At 34.8% G+C, this 12,065-nt stretch overlaps 1 protein-coding gene across 2 annotated transcripts in view; it reads right to left on the bottom strand.

Moving 5' to 3' along the window:
• The window catches only part of LOC132755548 (protein yippee-like 2), a 55,430-nt gene that overhangs the window by 26,720 nt on the left and 16,645 nt on the right, over positions 1-12,065 (bottom strand). Inside the window, exon 1 of one of the 2 annotated variants that reach the window (XM_060746429.1) lies at positions 8,898-9,032. The exons of the other annotated variant lie outside the window; for it this stretch is intronic. The gene's annotated coding sequence lies outside the window, so the exon portion shown is untranslated. Of the gene's footprint in view, positions 1-8,897; positions 9,033-12,065 lie in introns of those variants that run through there. 2 annotated transcript variants of the gene reach the window in all.

A 12,065-nucleotide genomic window follows, 5' to 3' on the forward strand; every position in this document is an offset into this window, starting at 1 on the left:
CACGAATTTTGCCCGTTCTAACTTAATACAATTGAAAATACATTCTTATATTAATATGTATTGATTAATGTACCCACTTCTCGAAATCAGCATTTAATTTAAGCACCCACTAATTTCAATTGTCACATGTTGTCGCGATCCGATATTTTGAAGTTAAAACATTTTTTTAAATAATAAAAGGAGAAAAAGTATGTAGGTGAATAAAACTGAATTAGCAGAAAACATTATTCAAAGTCGGTGCTTCTTTTGGCAGGTTTGCAACATTTGATCATCTGGAGGATGTCCTGGAGAGGTATGTTCTTCACCATCGAAGAAATTCAAAACCATAGTGCAACTGGTAAAAAGACCAACAAAGACCAAGTTTGATCCTGCCAAATTTAACTTAATCAGCAAGCTCGTTCAGAAACATTTTGATATCACTGACAAGGAAGTGGTCATTAAGACACAAAATGTGAAGCAGAAGTATTTCAAGTGACAATGTTAATCAAGTATTCATAATGAAAATTACTTTTGTGCTGAAAGAAAAGAAATAAAAAAGAATTGTGTCCAGGGTTCTGATCTCAAAAGGTGTAATTTAAGTTTTACCTCATCTGAGCATACTCGAGATGAACTTTTGTAATTGCCTTTGTCTGTTGACCTGTGCTGATGTAAAACAATGTCAGCTCTGTTCCTTTGACCTGTGCTGGTTTAAAACAATGTCAGCTTTGTTCTTTTGGAAATGTTTGAACATGTTTGAAAATGTTAAATGACCCCTTGATTTGGATATATTAACATGTTCGACCATGTTATGGGATCTTGATTTGTATATGTTTAAACATGTTTAGATGTGTTTGGATCGTGGTGCCATTTAATGTGAATGTTTAAACATGTTCCATCATGTTTTGGGGACATTTTTAATCATGTTTAGATGTGTTTGACAGTAAAGTAGTAGTTACATGATCAAACATATTCAAACATGTTCTGTGAACGTTTTCAAACATGTCTAAAGCATGATAGCTGGATAGAACAAAAACATGTCAAAATGTGATTGACCATGTTACTCTTTTTTGATCATCAAACATGACTAATCACGATTGTTGACTGATCCTGTTAGATCATGGTGCCATTTCACGTGCATGTTTAAACATGTTTAAAACATGTTCAAAACATGTTCAAACATTTCGAAATAACATGTAAGAACGTGTTTAAAACATGTTAAGACATGTTTCAATCATGAAATTTTCGCTAGGGGATAAACACTTACATTTTTGGTGAAAAACAACACATCTGCAAATCTTTCAATAATTTGGTTAAGAATTAACTAAACTCATAAATTTACTCATGGTTTATGATTACTAAATTGGTATAGCTACTTATATCAAATTACTATTTACTAGCTCAAATAAGTTGTCATCTCATGACAGTGCTTTTAATCACAACCAATTTTAAATTTTCGGGTTAAGCTTAACTTATTTCCAGGTGTATATATCATGTTTTCAAAATTCTGAGTCAAATCTTTAATTAATAAAGCAAATGCCACTAACTGAATCTACATGTACCCAGAAGTTCAATTAACTAATTCTTTAAAAATGTTTTAGATCAGATGAGATATTTTGAAGTTGATTAATTCAATTCATGAATACTAGATATAATATATACCTGCATTTAACATATCATACAACTGTTGAGTTGCCAATATGTCAAATTCTCCCACAAATCTTCATGTTTATCAATATATCAATATTACTTATTAACAATTTGGTTGCTTTAAAATTGATTAAAATTTATAAGCAGCTGCGAGATGCATTTAACTATGGTACAAGAAGATTTTCAAACATAAATAACATATAAATATATATGTACATATGTGAAATGTTTTGGAACTGCAGAGTTCCCTGTGTAGGAAAAAGAAGAAATTAACAACACACATGATCAGAATACAGTGTTGCACTAAGGCAGGGAAATGATGTATTATAGAGAGACAGGGTGGGCAACAAACTGGAGGAAAAAGTATATCAATATCAACTACAGAAAAGGTACAACTTACAACCCCTGTGATATTAAATAATCAAGATAAATGGTAAGAAGTAAATCCAGACAATAAGCTACAATTTCCTGATATTGTTCCAACAAATCTTAGGCTTGATATGGTCCTGTGGTAACCGGAGTTAACAAGAAAAAAATACCCAAGAATTGAAAGTAGAGCTACTGGTGTTAATGAAATCACACACTGCATGAGAGATGACCACTACTGAGTTAATTTGCAGTAGTAACATCAGTACTGTAATCAACTTAATAGTGGAGATCTGCTGTTTTTATTGATACATGTAAAGATCTTCACACTCAATTACATTTTATTTGCCAGTCTCATGTCTTTTCCCTACTCAAATCAGATCTATAAATTCAATATTACAAAGAATAGTTAATATTCCAAGGCCACCATTTTTGCAGACTGTCAACCTATATATTGACCTAGATTTAAGTTGACAACATGGCTGCCCAAGTTTCCAGACAAATACTCTTTGTCCTAACAGATTCATGACTAATACTGAATTTCTATCAATAATCTTTTGTATAATTACACCTTCAAGAAATTTTCTAGACTTCTCTAATCATCACTTACAGCAAATAATGACAATGAAGCTGCATGTGTATAGAGATTTAAATTACTACTATGACGTCATTCCTTTGTTCTGACCGAACTGTATTTTTAATACAGTACAGGTAGGTGTCCAATATTAATGTGTAAGTCCAATATTAATCGTGTAACACATTAATATTAGACAGCGTGCCGTGTCTTGAAAGAAGCTTGCATGACCACAGGATTTTGTGGAAAATTCTCCAAAGAAAAAAAAAAAAACAAATAGAAGAAACAAAACCGGTTTAGTAAAATGTAACCTCTTATCTCAGAATTTAACACAAGGAATGATGCAATGTCTTTCCTTCGTCCATTACGCATTTTACATAATTTTACAAAAAGAACAATAATAATTTTTATCTGGCTTATTTAACGAATTATTATTCCAAGTCTACTGATTTTCGATTTTCAAGCTCTTAACATCATATCACTGCTTACGCTTTGCAAGTGAAAGATAGCGGGGGTCAGTTAGGATATGATTTTATGGGATTGCTTAATTTCTTGTCTATTTTCCGTGTTTTTTTTTTCTTTCTTTTTTTAATATACGTTTAGTTGACAATCATACTTGATTTGCTTTATTGTATGTGCGTTATGTTTCAGTTACGTCAACTTTTCAAAAACGGGTAATGGTCGGCTTGTCAAATAGATACAATAGAGAAAATTAATTCATCTATTTAAACCAAAAGCGGTTATATTTGACTGCTTATATAAAGAAAAGATACCAGACTCCTGTGGTATGACAAATATCATTTCAAAAATAAGAAAATATCATTTTGTTGCGTTAATATCCAAAATTTATACTAACATTTTACATCCGAGATTGTTGTAGTAAAGTAAAAATATCACTTTAACACTAAATGGTCAGTATAAATCCTTCTTAAAAGTCATAGATTGTTTCAGTCAATCATTTAGAATATCCAAGATTCAACACAAATCTGAAAACATTTCATTTTTATTATTTCTTGTAAAAGTCACAAATGTACATTGATGTATACTGTATGTGTGTAATTCCAACATTTTGTGTAACTAGTACATTTTGTGTTTATCATTGTGTTCATGTACATAATTGGTCATATTTCAAAACACGAAAATTTCATGCAACGGAAATTTTGTCATTCAAGAGGCTACCTATAGGGTTTTGCAAGTAAGAAAAAGATAATTGCTAAAACATTAATATTGTACATTTCTAGCACAAAAATACATTTTTTCTAATTTTTCGATAGATAACATGATATTTGATAGTAAAAGTGGTAATTTAAGTAAGATATAAGCCTAAAACTGACCAATAAGTAAAATATTGAATTCCCTTCGGCGCTACGCGCCTCATGAAATTCAATATTTTACATATTGGACAGTTTTCGGCTTATATCTACTACTTAAAAGAAATATCAATGGTTTGCTTGTTGTACTGTCATATTAGGAGTGAGATCACTTGCCAATTATTGTGTTGTTTTTTCCAGTGGGATAATGTTTTTAACTTTTATGGGGGCCCAGTTTATTAATTAGTAACATGAGCAATTTATAAAAATATCCCTGACAGTTTAAGTTTTGCTTTTGAACTGTTAGTCCAATTTCCAAAGTAGAAGTGTGCTCTTGACCTTTGTCCTCAAAATCAATAGGGGTCATGGATATTAGCTGAATATCGTTCTCACACAAAAGAATCCAAAGATGCTTGCTCTACTCAAACCTACCCTAACACATCGGCCCTTCAAGGGCAGTTTGGACAATTTTGACCCCAGGGCCATAATTGAACAATTTTGGTAAAAATCTATTAGATTAAGTATCAAGCCAAATATCTAAGCTTGAGATCTAACCCTTGTTGTTTCAGAGGGCTACATCACATAAAAGGAAAACAAGGCAGGCCATTTTTGATCCTAGAACCATAATTTTGACAATCTTGGTAGAGGACCTCTAGATGATGTTATACACCACATACTAAAGCTGGGACATGTACATTCTCATAAAGACTTTGAAATTTTAAGGACCCTTCTTTTCAAGCCCTGTGACCTTATGCAACCAACTGGAACCATTTGAACATCCACCCAAGGATCATTCCTGTGTTGTTTGGTTAATATCAAGTCATTGGTTTCGGAAAAGATGTTGCTTTAAAAAAAAACAACGACACACAACAATGGATGTCAGAGGATCACAATATGAGCTAAACACATGTCTGTTGTGCTGAAGTGAGCTAAAATTTATGGATCTCGCCACTTAAAGGAAGTCAATATATAACATAACACGGTATCTCAACTCAGTAGAGTTAGTTGGACTATATACCTATGATGATGCAAACTCTTAATATTCCAAGCTTAACTAGAACTGCCACTGTCATGGCTTCATTGGCTTGAATACCCCCGCATACCACTTTGACAGAATCAACAGTGGCCATTCAGAGCTCAAGGACAACCTCCCTGCCAAATCTGAGGTTACTAAGCCAGTGCATTGCTAAGTTATGTATTCTACATGCTTCAAATGTGAAAATGTCAAAATCAATACACTGCGGACTGGCATTCTTAAGCATTTGAGCAGACAAGCTTATTAAAGTAAAAATCCCTGTGACCTTGATCTTAACCACAGTCACTTAAAATCAATAGGGTCATCTAATGGTCATAAACAACCTCAATACCAAATATGAAGACTGTTGACCAAAGCATTTTTAAGCAATTGCGCCGACAAGCTTTTTTTAGTCAAGGCCCCTGTGACCTTTGCCCCAGTGACTTCAAAATCAATAGGGGTCATCTAATGGTCTGATGATCAACCTCCATGCCAAATATGAAGACCGTGGGTCAAAGGTTTCTTAAGTTATTGGGCGGACAAACTTTTGAAGTCAAGGTCCCTGTGACCATGACCTTTGACCCAGTGACCTCAAAATCAATAGGGGTCATCTACTAATCATGACTAACCTCCATGCCAAATATGAAGACTGTGGGTCAAAGGAATCTTCAGTTATTAGGCGAATAAGATTTTTTAGTCAAGGCCCCTGTGACCTTGACCTTTGACCCAGTGACCTCAAAATCAATAAGGGTCATCTATTAATCATGGCTAAGCTCCATGCCAAATATGAAGAATGTGGGTCAAAGGAATCTTAAGTTATTGAGCCGACAAGCTTTTTTTAGTCAAGGCCCCTGTGACCTTTGCCCTATTGACTTCAAAATCAATAGGGGCATCTAATGGTCTGATGATCAACCTCCATGCCAAATATGAAGACCGTGGGTCAAAGGTTTCTTACGTTATTGGGCGGACAAACTTTTGAAGTCAAGGTCCCTGTGACCTTGACCTTCGACACAGTGACCTCAAAATCAATAAGGGTCATCTATTAATCAGGCTAAGCTCCATGCCAAATATGAAGAATGTGGGTCAAAGCAATCTTAAGTTATTGGGTGGACACGCTCTTTTTAGTCAAGGCCCCTGTGACCTTGACCTTTGACCCAGTGACCTCAAAATCAATAGGGGTCATCTAATGGTCATGGCCAACCTCCATGCCAAATATGAAGACTGTGGGTCAAAGGAATCTTAAGTTATTGAGTGGACAAGCTTTTTTAAGTCAATGCCCCTGTGACCTTGACCTTTGACCTGGTGACCTCAAAATTATAAAGGATCATCTACTAATCATGACCAATCTAAAAAACCCCCAAAAAAAGACTTTTGGGGCAAAGGGAAACTTAAGTTTTTGGGCGGACAAGGGAAAAACCCCCGGACGGGGGACGCCCGGGCATTTTTGGGCGGAATTTAAAATGATTCCAGTATTTCCCCCCTTAAAAAACTTTTTTTGTTTTCGGGGGGTATAAGACACACACCAATGTTTAAAGAGTACTTTTTTATGGGTTTCCTAGTTTCTTTAAGTCACCAAAAATTCTTAATTTAAAAATTTGCTCCCCAAAAAAAATGAATTTTTAGTTCCTTTAAATATGGTTTAAATTTTTCCAAAACCAAAAGTACAATTAAATTTTGGGGCTCTTTTTTTAAAATTTTTACTTTTTCAGAAAATACAAAAATCTTCCCTCCAAAATTAGGAATTCTTGGAATAGCTGATGTCAACTGCAGCAGTTAACAGTAAATAAATGGGTTTTCCTTAAAAGTAATTAAAGCCTGCAGATATATCTTCAATATTCTTTCTAAATTCAACCCATAAACTCTGATAATGACTATATCTGAAATGGTATGCATCATCAATGCTCTTTTAACAGAAAACATTACAATGTTAGATCTTTCATTGGGATTTCCCTGGAAACTTCATCAATATCTTAGTCATGTATTATAGCCTCCCATTTAAAGTTCTCATATAAAATGTCATTTAATTCTTAGAAAATAATTATGCATAACTCACTTTCCAGTCTTTAGTTCTGAATAAATTATTGCCCTCATATAAAAATCTTAAATATAATGCAGAGGTTTCTTTCTGACAGGAAACCCCCTACAAAACACACACATGTATACAGGGTGTTCACTAGCCATGAAATCCTGAGGGTCATTTTGACAAAGTTTGACCGACTATGAAGTCAAATCCCCATGATTTTAACAAAATTTGACCCTCCAGTTAAAATCCTGAGGGTCAAATCAGGTCTTTTGGAAATTTGAAAGGTCAAACAGTCATTTCAAGGGTCAAACAGACACCCTGTATATACAGTATATAATGTGTACTTGCTGTGTGCATACTGTGAGCTTGGTAGGTCAACAGAGACTTACTTAGTACACATCATGTGGTGTACATGCTTTATTAAAGAAGTACTTGCTGTGTGCATACTGTGAGCTTGGTAGGTCAACAGAGACTTACACATCATGTGGTGTACATGCTTTATTAAAGAAGTACACAGCAGTATAGACACAGGATGACAGTACATTTCACCACACAGTAATTGTTAGTTTTGGAAGTACACTTTCTGTATGACAAAATTGTATTTGAACTTTATGTTTACTGCAGCACTAATTTTAACAGTTACGTTTTTGTCTTAAGTTTAAATTCTTTAGCAACTGCATGTTTTATGATCTGCTATCTGATTTTTACTGGAGCCCTATGCCCTGTAGTACAAATTTTGATAGCCTAGTATTTTGATTGCTCTTTCTATTACTTTTAAACATTGTCCCAATGAAAAACCAAACATCAAAGTTAAGTTTCAGTCTGTCAGATAATATTAAAATCTATAAATAATACAACCATAATTTATTAACCTGACCTAGTTATAATATTGTAAGTTAATCTCTTAGTTGTAATACTTTAATATTACAGTTTTTAGTTTTTCAACTTTGTCCATCAGTTAAGTATAATATACCTGAACTCGGGAAGGGGTATGGTCACAAAAACATAATATATGTCTCCCAAAACTGTTATGGTACTGATCACTCATGTGAAAGTTGGATAAGATTTTTCTATTTATAGCTCTGGCGGCCATTTTGTGCAGCAAAGCCAAATGTGCTGGTGATGTGAACAACTAGAAATGGCAATTATCACTCCTGTAAAGTTTGGTTGAAATATTCAACCAGTAGTTTGACCTGTGAGGGCCAGACATGATTTTTCTATTTTTAGCACTGGTGGCCATTTTGTGCAGCAAAACGGAAGATGCCGGTGATGTGCACAACTAGGAATGGTACTGATCACTCCTGTAAAGTTTGGTTGAAATCCCACCAGTAGTTTAATCTGTGAAAGCCGGATAAAATTTTTCTTTTTTTAGCTCTGGCGGCAATTTTGTGCAGCGAAGGCAAAATGCACAACTAGGAATGGCACTGATCATTCCTGTAAGGTTTGGTTGAAATCCCACCAGTAGTTTGACCTGTGAAGGCTGGACGCGAACGGACATACTTACGAAATGGTACTTGTGTTACTTTGCCTTTGATCTTTTTAGCCATTTTTTAACCACACAAAGCTTAAAAAAAGACACACAAGTAAAAACGGAATCAATAGGATCAAAGATAATTTACTGTTAGTAACCTATTGTTCTCCAAGTCACACAAGTACTTGAGTACCTCTGGGTTTGTACGGACGGACAGACAGACAGACGGCAAAGGCAAAAACAATATGTCTCCCAAAAATTTTGGCGGACATATTGAAGAAGACAAGTTAAGATGTGTCTAATTCAAGCTGTATACAATAAATTATAAATCTTGTTACATGAACTTACATGTTCTAAACAAAACAAACTGTTACAATTTGTGTAATCAATAATTTTACCTCCATATCACAATCACCTGTATACAAATTAAAAAGCCTGAAACAAACTCACATAAACAAAGAAACAGGCATGCTACATCTAAACAAAGACACAAAGAAATATAGTGCACCAACCTTCTTGTTATGAATCACATATATCCTCAACAAATAAACAAACCTCAAAAACCACAATGTAAAGGTGCAAAAATATCCCGCCTAAAGTCTAGTTCAATGAACGGCTGAACGCATAATGTTTACCTATATGGTTTTACAATCTCTTGACATGCGAAGTGACAATGTTTTGGTTTGTAAACTCATGTATAGGTACATGTATATAAATATATATATAAACCAAACAAAAGTGTCTATATATGTATACATATAAAAGATTAAGTGTAATATCTCACCATACATGTAGATAAAAAACTGAAGTACATTATAAATATACTTCTAAATTACACATAACATTTAAATTAAACAAGCCTGAAATTTAGAGTACTGGAAAGAAATGGGGGATTTACCTGCTAAAAGCATAATACAAAATATATTTTAGATCAATAAACTATACTTGCTGTTGAAGTCCATGTAAAAGTTTTGGTGTTTGATTTAATATAAACATTAATGAGCTGATATATTGGTTTTATAAGTGGTAAAGATCAAAATAGTACATAAACAGTTGTGTATCTATGCCTTAATGTAAACATAATCCCCAGTAACAGCTGACTAATATAGGTCACAGCACTCTAGCTGTATAAATGTAAACAGAATTTCAATATCTGGGCAAAAGAGAATTCAATCCCTTCCAAAAGTAACAAGCAAATTCGTTGAATTTATATCCCCCGCCGAGTACTGGTTATTATTAACACAACAACTAAAGACATAATTAAGGCTTTATTTATATATTAATCATGGCATAAACAGTAATATTCTTTGAACTTGATAAATATTCAGGGCAATAACAGAGCCATAACTTTGTGTTAAATAGTAAAATCTGGAAATGCCAATGAGATGTATGCATACTACATAACTAATCAAGGGCCATAAATCTGAGTTATAAGTATCTGACTGGAACAAGGCGACTATATGCATATCTCCTCTTAGTATCCCATAAAGTTTCATTGAATTCCAGCCAGTAGTAGCAGAGAAGTAGCGAGGAAACAAATATTTTTCTATATGGATACTGCATAACTAATCAAGGGCCATAACTCTGAGTTAAAGGGTCTGACCGGAACAAGCCTATGATATGCGCATCTCCTCTTGATATTGATGATTCCGATAAAGTTTCGTTGAATTCCAGCCAGTAGTTGCAGAGAACTACTCCGGAAACGATTTTTACTCCATATGCATATTGCATAACTAATCAAGGGCCATAACTCTGAGTTAAAGTGTCTGACCCGAACAAGCCGACGATATGCGCATCTCCTCTTGGTATGAAGGTTCCCATAAAGTTTCGTTGAATTCCAGCCAGTAGTTGCAGAGAAGTAGCGCGGAAACGATTTTTACTCCATATGCATACTGAATAACTAATCAAGGGCCATAACTCTGAGTTAAAGTGTCTGACCCGAACAAGCCGACGATATGCGCATCTCCTCTTGGTATTGATGATTCCCATAAAGTTTCGTTGAATTCCAGCCAGTAGTTGCAGAGAAGTAGCGCGGAAACGATTTTTACTCCATTTGCATACTACATAACTAATCAAGGGCCATAACTCTGAGTTAAAGTGTCTGACCGGAACAAGCCGACGATATGCGCATCTCCTCTTGATATTGATGATTCCCATAAAGTTTCGTTGAATTCCAGCCAGTAGTTGCAGAGAACTACTCCGGAAACAATTTTTACTCTATATGCATACTACATAACTAATCAAGGGCCATAACTCTGAGTTAAAGGGTCTGACCGGAACAAGCCTATGATATGCGCATCTCCTCTTGATATTGATGATTCCCATAAAGTTTCGTTGAATTCCAGCCAGTAGTTGCAGAGAACTACTCCGGAAACGAAATTCGGACGGAAGGATGGACGGACGGGCGGACGGACGTTCTGACTGACGGACGGACAACACCAAAACTATATCCCCCTCCCGATTCCATCGGCGGGAGATAATAATACTTGACTAAATAATATTACTGATTGATTTGAACATTTTCTTGTTACAGTGTTGAAAATGATCTTTAATCAAGGATGAGCAAACATTAAGTGACTTATAACCTATTTCCTGTATGGCAACAAAGACCTTTGTGTGTGCCAATCTAATAGACAAATAACAGCTTGTATCAAGTGTTTCAGTAAAATCACAAAATACTTAGATATGTTAATGCACTGCTACAACCTTTGTAAATTATCAATCCTGATACAGACCAATCCTTTATAGGACACATAAAGGAACATTCCTGGCAAACATTTTGTTTAAGTGCTCTTTGAGTACAATGTGTAAGAAGTATTTAATTTATTCATTTTATTATTTTATTAAAAATACACTTATATGTATCCTTTAACCAATTACACGATATACACGCCTTTTAACGCCTTTTTTAACCCCCCCCCCCTTTTTGTTGTCTCTTAAATGGTGAAAAAATGCCTTATTTAGGCCCCCAACACTTTTTTGTTTGAGAAATGTTGTTTTTTTCGGCGCGGCCCCCCAACTAAAAGATACATCAGGGAGTTGCCAGAAGGGGGATGTGCCCCCTTCTGTTTGGGGGGTTTGAAGGGGGAACGGAGTCCCCCTCATCGCCAAGAAAATTTTGGACTTGTGAGAGGCTATAAATGACCCCAGATTGATCATAAGGTAACGTGTAACCAACGCTGAAAAGCATTTGACTCTATCTCAATCCATTGAGAAGTTGCAGCACTTTGAAATCAATTTTGATGGAAAAAATCAACGCAAAATAGTGATTTTTGGCAATTTTGAGATGTCCCCTCGTTGCCATGGTAACAGAAAATTTAAGCCTGAGCATGTTGTTTCAAGGGCAATGGTCCAGTCAACATTTGTGCCAAGTTTGATTAGTGTTGAAGCAGTTTTTATAGTATTATACCAATTTGAACTTGTAACGGGAGACTTTTCAATGAAAACAGCCATTTTTCACAAAATGCTCATGAAGTAATGGGTTAAATAGCAACAAATTTACCATGATTTCAACTGATTATGAGTGTCATGTGAGATGCAGCCCAGAGGAACAAGTTATAATCCTGCTGAACAAGCAAGAACACAAGCCACAAATGGTCAAATGTGATTCCATAAATGATCTCACCAAAAAGTGAAAATTGTATTTTTAGTACAGATGACTTGATTTTGCTAGTTTTATA

This window comes from Ruditapes philippinarum, unplaced genomic scaffold (genome assembly GCF_026571515.1).
Source record: "Ruditapes philippinarum isolate M1 unplaced genomic scaffold, ASM2657151v2 ctg2558_1_1_1_1, whole genome shotgun sequence".
NCBI lineage: Eukaryota > Metazoa > Mollusca > Bivalvia > Venerida > Veneridae > Ruditapes > Ruditapes philippinarum.